We start from the raw sequence: 10,512 nt of genomic DNA on the forward strand, positions 1-10,512 counted from the left end.
CCTGCTCTTGGAGGTGCAAGGTACAACTGAAAGAGCTCAGTCATTCAAACCTCACACCGTGTACTGCGTTCTGTATTATGCTGACATTTTATGATTTATTATGACATTTAGAAATTATTACCGACTTGGGGGGGAATGAGATGGATTTTCTGCAAAAAGGAAAAAAATCTAAGGACCTATTTTTTTGGGAGAGAAAAGGCACAAATGGGCTGGTTTTCCCAATAAAAATAAAATAAAAAATTAAACATTTACGTTACGTTACGTTAAGATCCACCCCGGCGGCTTCATGGATGTGGAGAGCTCCACTATGCTGTCACTGTGCCGCGGAAGCTGACAGTGCACTGATGGCTTGTGACCATCTTGGGGCGGGACGGGCCTCTCAGCAGCATTCGCTGCTGCTCAGTGAGAACAGAAACTGCAGGACAATATGTGCTTTCACTTTTAAGTTCCCAAATACCAGAAAACTCTCCGACGACGCCAGAAAAAGTCGCTACATTTGTCGCTAGTCTCTTTTGAGAAAATATGTCACCAAGAGAGTTTGGAATGTCGCCAGTTTTAGTGGCAAAGTCACCAAATTGATAACGCTACTCAGTCGGCATCAAATGGAATCACATCGCAAATCACAGCAAATGCTTTCTCATTTTGGCGACTGATAATTCTGGTCTAATGAGGTGACTAAATATGAATTTAATGATATTTATAGTACAAAGACCTACCTCATCATCCAGGCTGATGGTGTGCTGGCTCAGTATTTAAACTAGCCAAAAAAGTGGTGACCAATGTAATCGTAATTATTTGGAGGCGTTCAGATTTATATGGAGGTCCTGCAGGTACACAAGGCTGTAGAAGTAGCTGTGCAGGAGGGCGACGCTCCGTATTTTACCAGTCTAATTCTTTTGGCTCTATCAAACTAATGACTGTGCCATGACAACAAACGTTGTGTTGCCCTCATATATTAGTCTGCTAATTAGTAGAGTCTGGCGCTGGCATTTAGCAGAGAGGGAAACACTCGATAAACAAATAGGGAGATTGAATACGCATAAACAAGACTGCAATCACTCCCAAAATGAGATTCTTGATAACCTTCATACCGGTAAGCCGCTTTCCTTGTCACACATTATATGGTGGAAAGTTCCATAGTTCCTATGACAGTCCTCTAGAATGCTAGACTGTATGTTTTCTAAAAGAAATGCCCCTCCTCCAGAGGACAGACTGTAATTACACTTTTTGTGTTCTCTGTGTGCTGTGCAGTGACAGATTCTGAACCAATGAGCCTGAAAATTGAAAGCTTGAAAAAGTAAATTAGCAGAAGCCTATAAAGACATTCTTTAATGCAGAAAAAGTGAGAAATTATATTACATGTCACTGACTGCTCTACGTGTTGGCAGAGCACTGCTACATCTCTACCTTAAATATGATCAAATATTAAATCAAATCTACTGTTATGGCCGGGCCGCACGGTCAGGACATCGGGAAGATTTGGGTTTGAATCTTCGTTGGGCAGTTCTGGATGGAGTTTGCATGTTCTCACCGTGCACGCGTGGGTTTTCTCCGGTTTCCTCCAACATTCCAAAAACACGCATTAATTGCCGACTCTAAGTTGTCTAAATGTTTGTCTATATCTTCCCTGCGATTGGCTGGTGACCAGTCCAGGGTGTACCCCGCCTCTCGCCCCAAAGTCAGCTGGGATAGGCTCCAGCATACCCGTGACCCTAATGAGGATAAGCGGCATAGAAGATGGACGTTATAGCTCTGATCCGGCTTAAGTTGCTCTTGACACCAAAATACATGTTAATCTTGTTATTTTCGCTGTGAAAAATAACACTGAAAGGCCTGTGTTAGACATGTGCTCGAATGTTGAAATATTTACAATTTTTTACAATTTTTGGCACTTCTTCCTGGAATGGAGGTGGACGAGAAAGTGACGTTTAAACCAAAGGTTTCCACGCCAGTGCTTTCCCTCTTGTTATGGTCCAGATCTGGATTAATTTCTTTTCTTTGTTACATATATTTTTAGATATTATGCTCGTTGTGTTGAAGGCTTTTGTTGGATCGAAGACACCATTCGCCTTGTCAGATGTGTCAGAAAAGTTCGAGGGACATACTGTTTTGATACTGCCCCGCAGATGGAAATAAGAAGTCAAAAAACCACAAGATGTTGGACTGTGGAAAAGCGTGCCAAGGTGGCAGTAAGTCAATCCACTGTCCCTCTTCTTTCTAGCCTATCTTGCAGTCGAGTTGTCACTTTCAGTAAGTAAATCCCTATTTTTTACTAGATCTATTCTACAACTTAGAATAATAGTATGGGGTTTTCATGCCAGGGCTGGATAAGCAGCGGTCGCTACTCATTTGTATTGTATTTTGCGTGTGCACGGAACTGTCAGTGTCAACCCACCAATTTTGTGTGTGTTGCATCATTGTCCTCGCAACACAATATCAGTGTATGTTATTGATGTGAATATGTGCTTTTCTTGGCTTTGCCGTGAGTTCATGGCTGCATTTGTTTGCATTCGGTTCCCGGAACGTATTCTGGTAGTGACGTCACGCTGCCGGACGCCACAGCCAAGATGACGTCGCTCAAAATTGGGTCACCACTAGACGTTAATTTATCTATGACAAAAATGTTTTATTAAGTGAGTACTTTGTTTGTATCATGAGGTGTTTGTCTGTATAGTTAAAGGTACCATATTATAGTATTTTTTGACAATTGATGTATCAAAGGTCCCACAGTAGTGTATGTTGTCCAAAATCTAGCTTTGATTCTGGAATTGAGACCGTTTAAAAGTGCTGTTTTATAGGTCTGTAGCGTTAAAGTGACTGTATGCAACTGCCTCAGGATTGACTGGTCTTCTCCCAACCTGGAGGTTGTTGGTTCGATTCTCCGTCTTTCCGTGACCATATCAGAGTATCCTCGGGCAAGATGCTGAACCCCCAGTTGCTCCTGATGCTGTGTCATCAGTAGGGAAATATGGTAATAGTGTCGAAGCGCTGTGGAGGACCTTGAAGGTAGACAAGTGTAATTCAAGTGAAAGTCCCAAAGTCCATAACTCATAAATGAGCATGAGTTACGCAGGGCGTACTTTATGTATGCAGGAAGAGGGTGGGATCTAACACTTGCAGCACTTTCGAATGTTGGTGACTGGAAGATCCTTGGGGCCCAGGTTGAGACCGTTTCAGAACCCCTGCTCTAAGCAGCCATGCAACCCATTGCATGCAGTCCCTTTAATGCTAATGAGCTGTGTTTGTCCACACCTGTCACCTGTCGAAACGTGATTGTGCACTTTAGCCACTTTTTACATATACACTATAACTCTGCCTATTCTCTTGAAAGTGGAGCAAACAAGTGGGGGTAATGATACATTTTTTTCAGGTTTGGTGCTCATTAGCAGGCTCTGGGGACACACGTTACTGTCACATCATTAAAAAGTCACTTTTAATAGGAGACCTTCAATAAAGGTGAACTCTATGATAACATCATAATGAAGATTGTGCCAACACGTGAGAAGTGTCCACTGATATTGTAGACCAACTAAAGTAGGTGAGCCTGGGTCACCATAGCAACAAGAGTGCTACTATTCTCCCTCTTAGAAGCCAAGGCGCCTCCAACATAATTTTAAAGCTGTTATTTTATAGTGCAATGATGACAGATTCAACACCTGGGCACTGGACTGAGGGATGCTGCACATCTGGACAGACTGGAGCTGCAGAGGGCTGCATATGTGGTGAGCACAGAGCTGAACACCCTGGTCACAGCGGCAGAAAGAAGGACCTTGTCTGCGCGTTCTCCATTTCATCATTTGCCTCCGTTCCATATATGCAAACACACAATTCAAATGGTTTTGTGGAGTTCATTTCATGATGATTCTGTGGCGCTCCGGATTGCACCGTGTCAGTAGGACTCCATTAAACTGTTATCACTGAGGTGTTACCACACAGCTGCTTCATTAATCGGTTCGCATTTTTAGATTCACACTGTGAAACAGAACAGTGATTACAGAGCGCAACACGTGACTAACATCGTAAAGTTCATGGCACAGAAAAACGAAATGCTCTGCCAGCGAAATGTGGCGCAAGGTGGGAGCTTGTGGTATTGTCGCAAAGATCAGAAGTGGGGTTTGCCTTGTAGGAGGTAAATAATATGACCGATCTGATGAGCAGCAAGAAGCCTCACAGGCTGTTTTAATAAATTCAGTCCACATACTGTATCTTTCAATGCTCTTGGGCCAGGATGTTCATTGATTATCAGCTTTAAAGATGAAGAGTTTTTTTGGACAAATGGAGCCCTTAAAGGGATAGTTCGGATTTTTTTACATGAAGTTGTATGACATCCCCATCAGCAGCGTGGTGCATCAACAGTGACTGTTTCCCCCACTTCATCCCAGTAATACATGTGTTCCACAGTGTCTCCACAGTATGCCGCCTTTTGATTGATTGTTACACTCCAGTTCCTTTTATTTCCACCACACCACACCAGGGAACATCGTAGAACTAAAGTACACAAATATAAATAAGATGAAACAACAAATTATACAGCAATTACACAACAGCACTGTTCAGCATCGAAGCTAATACTGAATATGCATAGACACTGACCACTTTAGCCTGCTTCTCAATCAACAGCAGAGTCATTCCCAGAGGCAATCTGGCTTTACACAATGCTGTACCTTACAGAGTTGAGTCCTTTTCTTCCTTTTAACTTCTTATAATGTTGTTTTTACTTATTGTTCTCTTCTTCAGTGCGCATAAGTGCCGCCTAACGGAAGGCTCTGTGTTAAACATACCGAGTTAACAGTGCAACTTCCTGTTTGGTACATTTCAAAATAAAAGCATGAATTTCAAAAATAAATTCAGCATTACAGCTGCAGTTACAAACAGTCATCATATAATATGTTATGTAGAGGCTTGACCTGTAATATGACATTTGGTGATTTGCTGCACACAGCGCTACTAGCTGATTGTAGATAGCCTGTTCCGAGTACCGTAAATAAGGTTGTAGGCGGCATCAAATTAGCTAGTAGCTAGTTCTTACCTGTGGGGCTGAAACAGCAGAGATCTTCAAAACATGTTTCTTCCTCTGTCCTGAGCATGTAGGAACATAATCCTTCACACTACACACATGAAGCTGTTTCATCCTGGCCACTTCGATTCACACGTTATATAGCAAAGGTTCCTCATAGCAATGTCCGTGACAGGAAAACGGTATATAGAGAGATTCAGACACGTTCTTGTTGTTACAGCCCAGATAATTTAAAATCTGCACAATTTTTTTTTTTTATGTTTTCTTATTTTCTTACCACTCTAGCGTGGTATAGCTATAGCGCTCACTTTAACATTCTTGCGTTGTTCATCCACACATGTAAACACTGTGAAACACATAAACAGCAATGGACAAGCAGCAGCGCACATTTGAGAGGTCTGACTTTTTTGTGATGCAAATTCATTAGTCTTTCGAACGCATATCGTTTTGAGAAGCAGAATGCTTCACTTAAGCGACGCCACCAACTAGCCGGAACGACTTTCTTAAACACAAAAAAACGACCACAACTCAATTCACGGGACGAAGTGGGGGGAAAAGTCACAGTTCATGCACTACCCTGCTGACGGGGCTGTCTTACAACTTCATGTCAAAAAATCCGAACTATCCCTTTAAGAAAGAAAATCCATTCTTGTAGACTGGCCTTGTAAGATGAAATTCATGAATACTCTCACATGCATGTGCACATGTAGCCATACTCAATAATTGATCTTTTAAATATACGATATCTCACTAAAGTGAGTAGACCCTTCACATTTCAGCAATAATTTTATTATATCTTCTCATGGGACAATACTATAGAAATTAAACTAGAGTAGTCAGTGTACAGCTTGTGTAGCAGTATGGATTTACTATCCACTGAAAATAAGTCAACATTGTAGGAGCCAAATATAGTATGTGTTTGTATGTCCTGTGTATGTGTAACGGATGCCAGCCTGTGAGGCTGTGCAAGTGTACGTTGGTAAACCTCACTCCCTCTGCCTTAAGAGCTGCTCTGAACACACGGCCGACAGTCCGGGCTTTTAGTCACGTGGTCAGCGCCCTCGCCTCCCATTACGAAGGTCCTGTGTTTGCACTCTGGTGCGGGCAGATGCGAAACAGGGCGGGTTACATATGCATTAGAGCATATGTGTCAAACTTGTGCCATGGAGGGCCGAGACGCTGCAGGTTTTCTCTCCAACCAGTTTCTTCAGCAGGTGATTTAATTGATAAGCTCCTTCCCGCAAACTGAAGGTGTTGATCATTAAAATCACCTGCTTTAGTGACTGGCTGGAAAGAAAACCTGCAGTCTCGGCCCTCCATGGCACGAGTTTGACACCCCTGCATTAGAGGGTGTCGCTTGGTCACATACTGTATATATGTGCAAAGGGGTAACTGGTGACGCAGCATTGAAGATGACCCTTGGATTTTTCACGCACAATACAACAGGCACCACACTAGCCACATAGCGCGTTCTAAACAACCAGCTACGCATCACAACAGTAGCACACCACCCGGCTGGGCTACTATACCCATTATTGTCTGGTAACACTGAGTAGGCCTCAACCTCACGCTGAACATGCCCAATTTTGTCCCAAGTATCAATATGTAGTGTAAGTACCACTTATCTTGCACAGCCTTAAGCCTCTTGGACATGGGATTCACCAGAACTGCACAGGTTGTTAAAGGAATCGTCTTCCACTCCTCTGTGATGACAGAGATGGTTGAGCTGGTGAATGTTAGACACATTACGTTCCTCTACCTTTTTTCCCAAGTGGAAAAAAGGTTGAGGCATTTGTCATTTTGGAGGTGTGTTTGGGCTCCTTATCATGTTGGAAAACTGCCATGCAGCTCAGTTTCCGAAGGGAGGAGATCATGCTCTGCTTCACAATATCACAGTACATGTTGGAATTCATGTTTCCCTCAATGAGCCACAGCTCCTCACTGGCAGCATCACCCCAGACCATGACACTACCACTACCATGTGACCGTAGGCAAGACACCACAGTAGCAGTTGTCTTGCTACTCACTTGTGTTGCCGTAAAGTTTTTATAATGCCCCTGCTACCTTATTACCAGGATAAAGCTCGTCTGATTTGCGTTAGCTCCTGGTTTTCTCCCGAGGCGGATTGCTGATTGGTCTCAAGTTCTGCTATTCAACATCTATCCTCTCTACCTCACTCGGAAATGCATGAGTGCACGTACGCCCCCCTGAGAACTTGGGGAGTTTTTTTCATCCAGCATGAATATGAGACGAGGCATACGCATTGTGTATAGGACTCCTATAATAAGACAAGTCGTAAAATGTGTTAACAATCGTTTTTTTATTTTTGTTGATAATAGTTATACAGTACTTCATCAATCCTGCGTGAGAAGATTGTAGTTGCTAAGCTATTTTTGGAAATTGTCACTTCACCAAATTGGGCAGTGTCTATTGGTGTTAATGCAAATTGATTGGAATTTTTGATCATTTATTGGAACTACAGTATATCGTATAACTAAATAACATTTTGTGTTCCCATAAAGTATATGCATTAATAAATTAAACATTTCTGACTTTTCTATAGAACATAACATGTTTTAATACACCTGCTGTAGTGTGCAGGGTTTTACAAGATCTGTGTGTCACATTCGCCAGTGGCTGTTTTGTTTGTTGTTGTTGTTTTTGTCCCTGCCTTCTCCTGGCCTGTTTTTCCTCTGTTGCAGTTCACCCTTGAGCAGGCTAGGAGGCGGGAAGGCTGGGCACACCTGCGCCTAAGTACTCACTCCCCATTTAAGCTGGCAGCCTGCAGCTGGTAGCTGCTGGTTTATTGTTTTGCTACTGCTGGCTACACACACACGAGGACTCCTGCTACTCGTTTTTGCTCTTTGCCAAGTTGGCCCTGCTACCTCCCTGCCATCCAGCTAACTCCTAAGTTTGTAACGTCTCTTCATGGTGTTGCCTTTATTTGTTTTCCTATTTTTTGCCAAGACACCATCGCCTTCTGTTTGTGGAACTATTTTTGGATATTGTATTAAAAGTATCTGTACTGCCACACGTGCTCTCAGCCTCTGCATCTGGGGTCCAAACCACACCAAGAACATGATATCTGTGCATGCGGTGGTGTATGCAAACACATTAAAGGCCTGACTTTTAAAATAAATAATCCATCCATCCACCTTCTATGCCGCTTATCCTCACTAGGGTGGTGGGTCAGCATGCCAGCTGATTTCGGTCAATGGGGAGTTACACCTTGGACTGGTTGCCAGCCAATCGCAGGGCACATATAGACAAACAACCATTCACTCTCACAAAAAGAATTAATATACTGTACATCCTTTTTTGTTTTTTTTTCTCAAACCCAGGACCTTTAGAATGAGAGTCATTCATGCTAGGCGCCAAGAAAATGTCCGGACTGTCAATTTGATGGCATTTGTTACATTAAATTATTTGAATAACTTACATTTTTAAACCGTGATTCATGTATGACATTAAGTGGCTATTTTTAGCTCATGAATTTGTCTCATTGTGTTTTGGGGCTAAGAATTACAGTATATTGGCCATCTGGAGTTTTCCCCGGGGGACCGACCAAAAATGGTCCGATGGAAGGCCGTTTATTTATTTATTGCCGTGCTTTACTGTTGCGCTATATTAAATGGAAATTGATACAGGCCAGGCAGTAGGACCAAGCAGAAAACGGCTGCTCAAGTTGAAGCAAAGACGGACTTTCCCTTTAACATGTGATTGGCCGTCCCCACTGCCACTCCAAGAGTGCTTGTACTTGCTTTCGGGTGATTTGCTAGTTGGCGAGGAGTTTGTGTTCATCTGCCTCTTTCTGTAAATTGTAAGCATGGCCATTTGTTCTGCCAGGGTCACGTGAACTAAACTGATTTTAATATTGGAGGTTTCTAGTTACATTAATATTTGAATCTGTGTGAGTACGTGTGTTTGGTGGGGAAAACCTAGGTGCCACTGTAAATGGTGCAGAATGCTTGTTTAACTGTCTATGAACTTTACTTGTATGTACATCAACGGGGCGAGTTGGCACAGTATATGTGTGCAGATTGTATTTGGTCAGTCTGGACCAAAAAGTCCAGGGCCAAATTTTTGTCCCAGTCCACCCCTGCATTATACTAGTAGATTTTGTTTCCATTCTAGACACACCAGCAATTTGGAAATACCCAAATAAATGATCATGTACTCCCGTTAAATACCTTAATTCTTATTGCAGTATACACATCATATACCAGCTTGCAGAATCAGCATAGACTCTCTTGGTTTTCCTGTGCCAGCTGCATTTTTTTTTCTTTTGGCACAAATCATAATATTTTGGCATTTCCCAGATGCAGAGTAGGAGAAAAAGCATCTTGGCTCCATCTGTTCTGACTAAGTGAACTGCTCGGCTGCAAATAGCACGGAGTCCAATAAGGATATACTTGTCTCTGTTTTTGCTGCAATTTCAAGCATTTATTTTCCACCCTGTCACTTTTTACCTATGTATTTAGATATTTGATATACAGTCAAACTTGTCTATAGCGGCCACTAGAGGGAGTCTGCAAAAGTGGCCACTATAGACAGGTGGCCTCTATAGACAGGTTGGCATCCAGTTTGAATGTTGACCAGTAGAGGAAAAAAGAAAAAAAAGGGAAAATAATAATAATAATAATAATGTTGACCAGTAGAGGGCACTGCGGACTGCGGATAAAAGTTGTACAGCACTACTAGGCTTGTTATTATCATGGTTTATGGTTCATGGTTTTAATCCTGAACATGGATGAGTCAAACAGTAGCACATCACATAGTACAATTCACAATTATTTTGCATGTCCAAAAAGGAGTAGGAAGAAGCAAAGCTTATTTAATCCTACCCCTCATCAGTTTCACATCAGTTGCAATACATTTATTCACCTCTTGTTCTTCCAAGTGTACTTGGTAGGTCTACATGACAATGTAGTGCAATCATAGTCAAGGTTTTTACTTACTAAAAGGAAGCTAGAGGCTTAATAATAACTGATAGAATATATCCACGACCCACAGAACAAAGCTGTGCTAGTAATGTCTTACGCTTGTTTTTAATATTTTACTTTTTATACGGCAGAGTATCATTACAGCTTTAGTTCATCAGGAAGTGACGGGAAGTGACGGTGGGCATCCCGAGCAGGAGAGCTAGGCTCAGTGCTAGCTGTGAGTTTGGAGAGAGTTGGGAAGTGTGTTTATGTTGGCGGGGATGTAAAGTCCTGCAGTGTTCTCCGCTGTTAATAAAGCCATTAAAGTGCATCGGCGACGTGAGTCTCTCCTTCCCCACAACAAGCGGCATTACAGTATTGACCAGTGCACACCAGGAAATAAACGGTGTCATTTCTTACAGGCATTGGCTGGACAGCTATGTAGTGTGGCTTCTTTAACCTTTGCCTTGTGGGCAAGCAGGAAGGAGAGACGAGACGTGTGTGTGTGTGTGTGTGTGTGTGTGTGTGTTCTGAGCTGCTATCTGGTGGCCGCGTTCAATAAATAAAGTTGGC

The sequence above is a fragment of the Dunckerocampus dactyliophorus genome, chromosome 3 (assembly GCF_027744805.1).
Source record: "Dunckerocampus dactyliophorus isolate RoL2022-P2 chromosome 3, RoL_Ddac_1.1, whole genome shotgun sequence".
In the NCBI taxonomy this organism is placed as follows: domain Eukaryota; kingdom Metazoa; phylum Chordata; class Actinopteri; order Syngnathiformes; family Syngnathidae; genus Dunckerocampus; species Dunckerocampus dactyliophorus.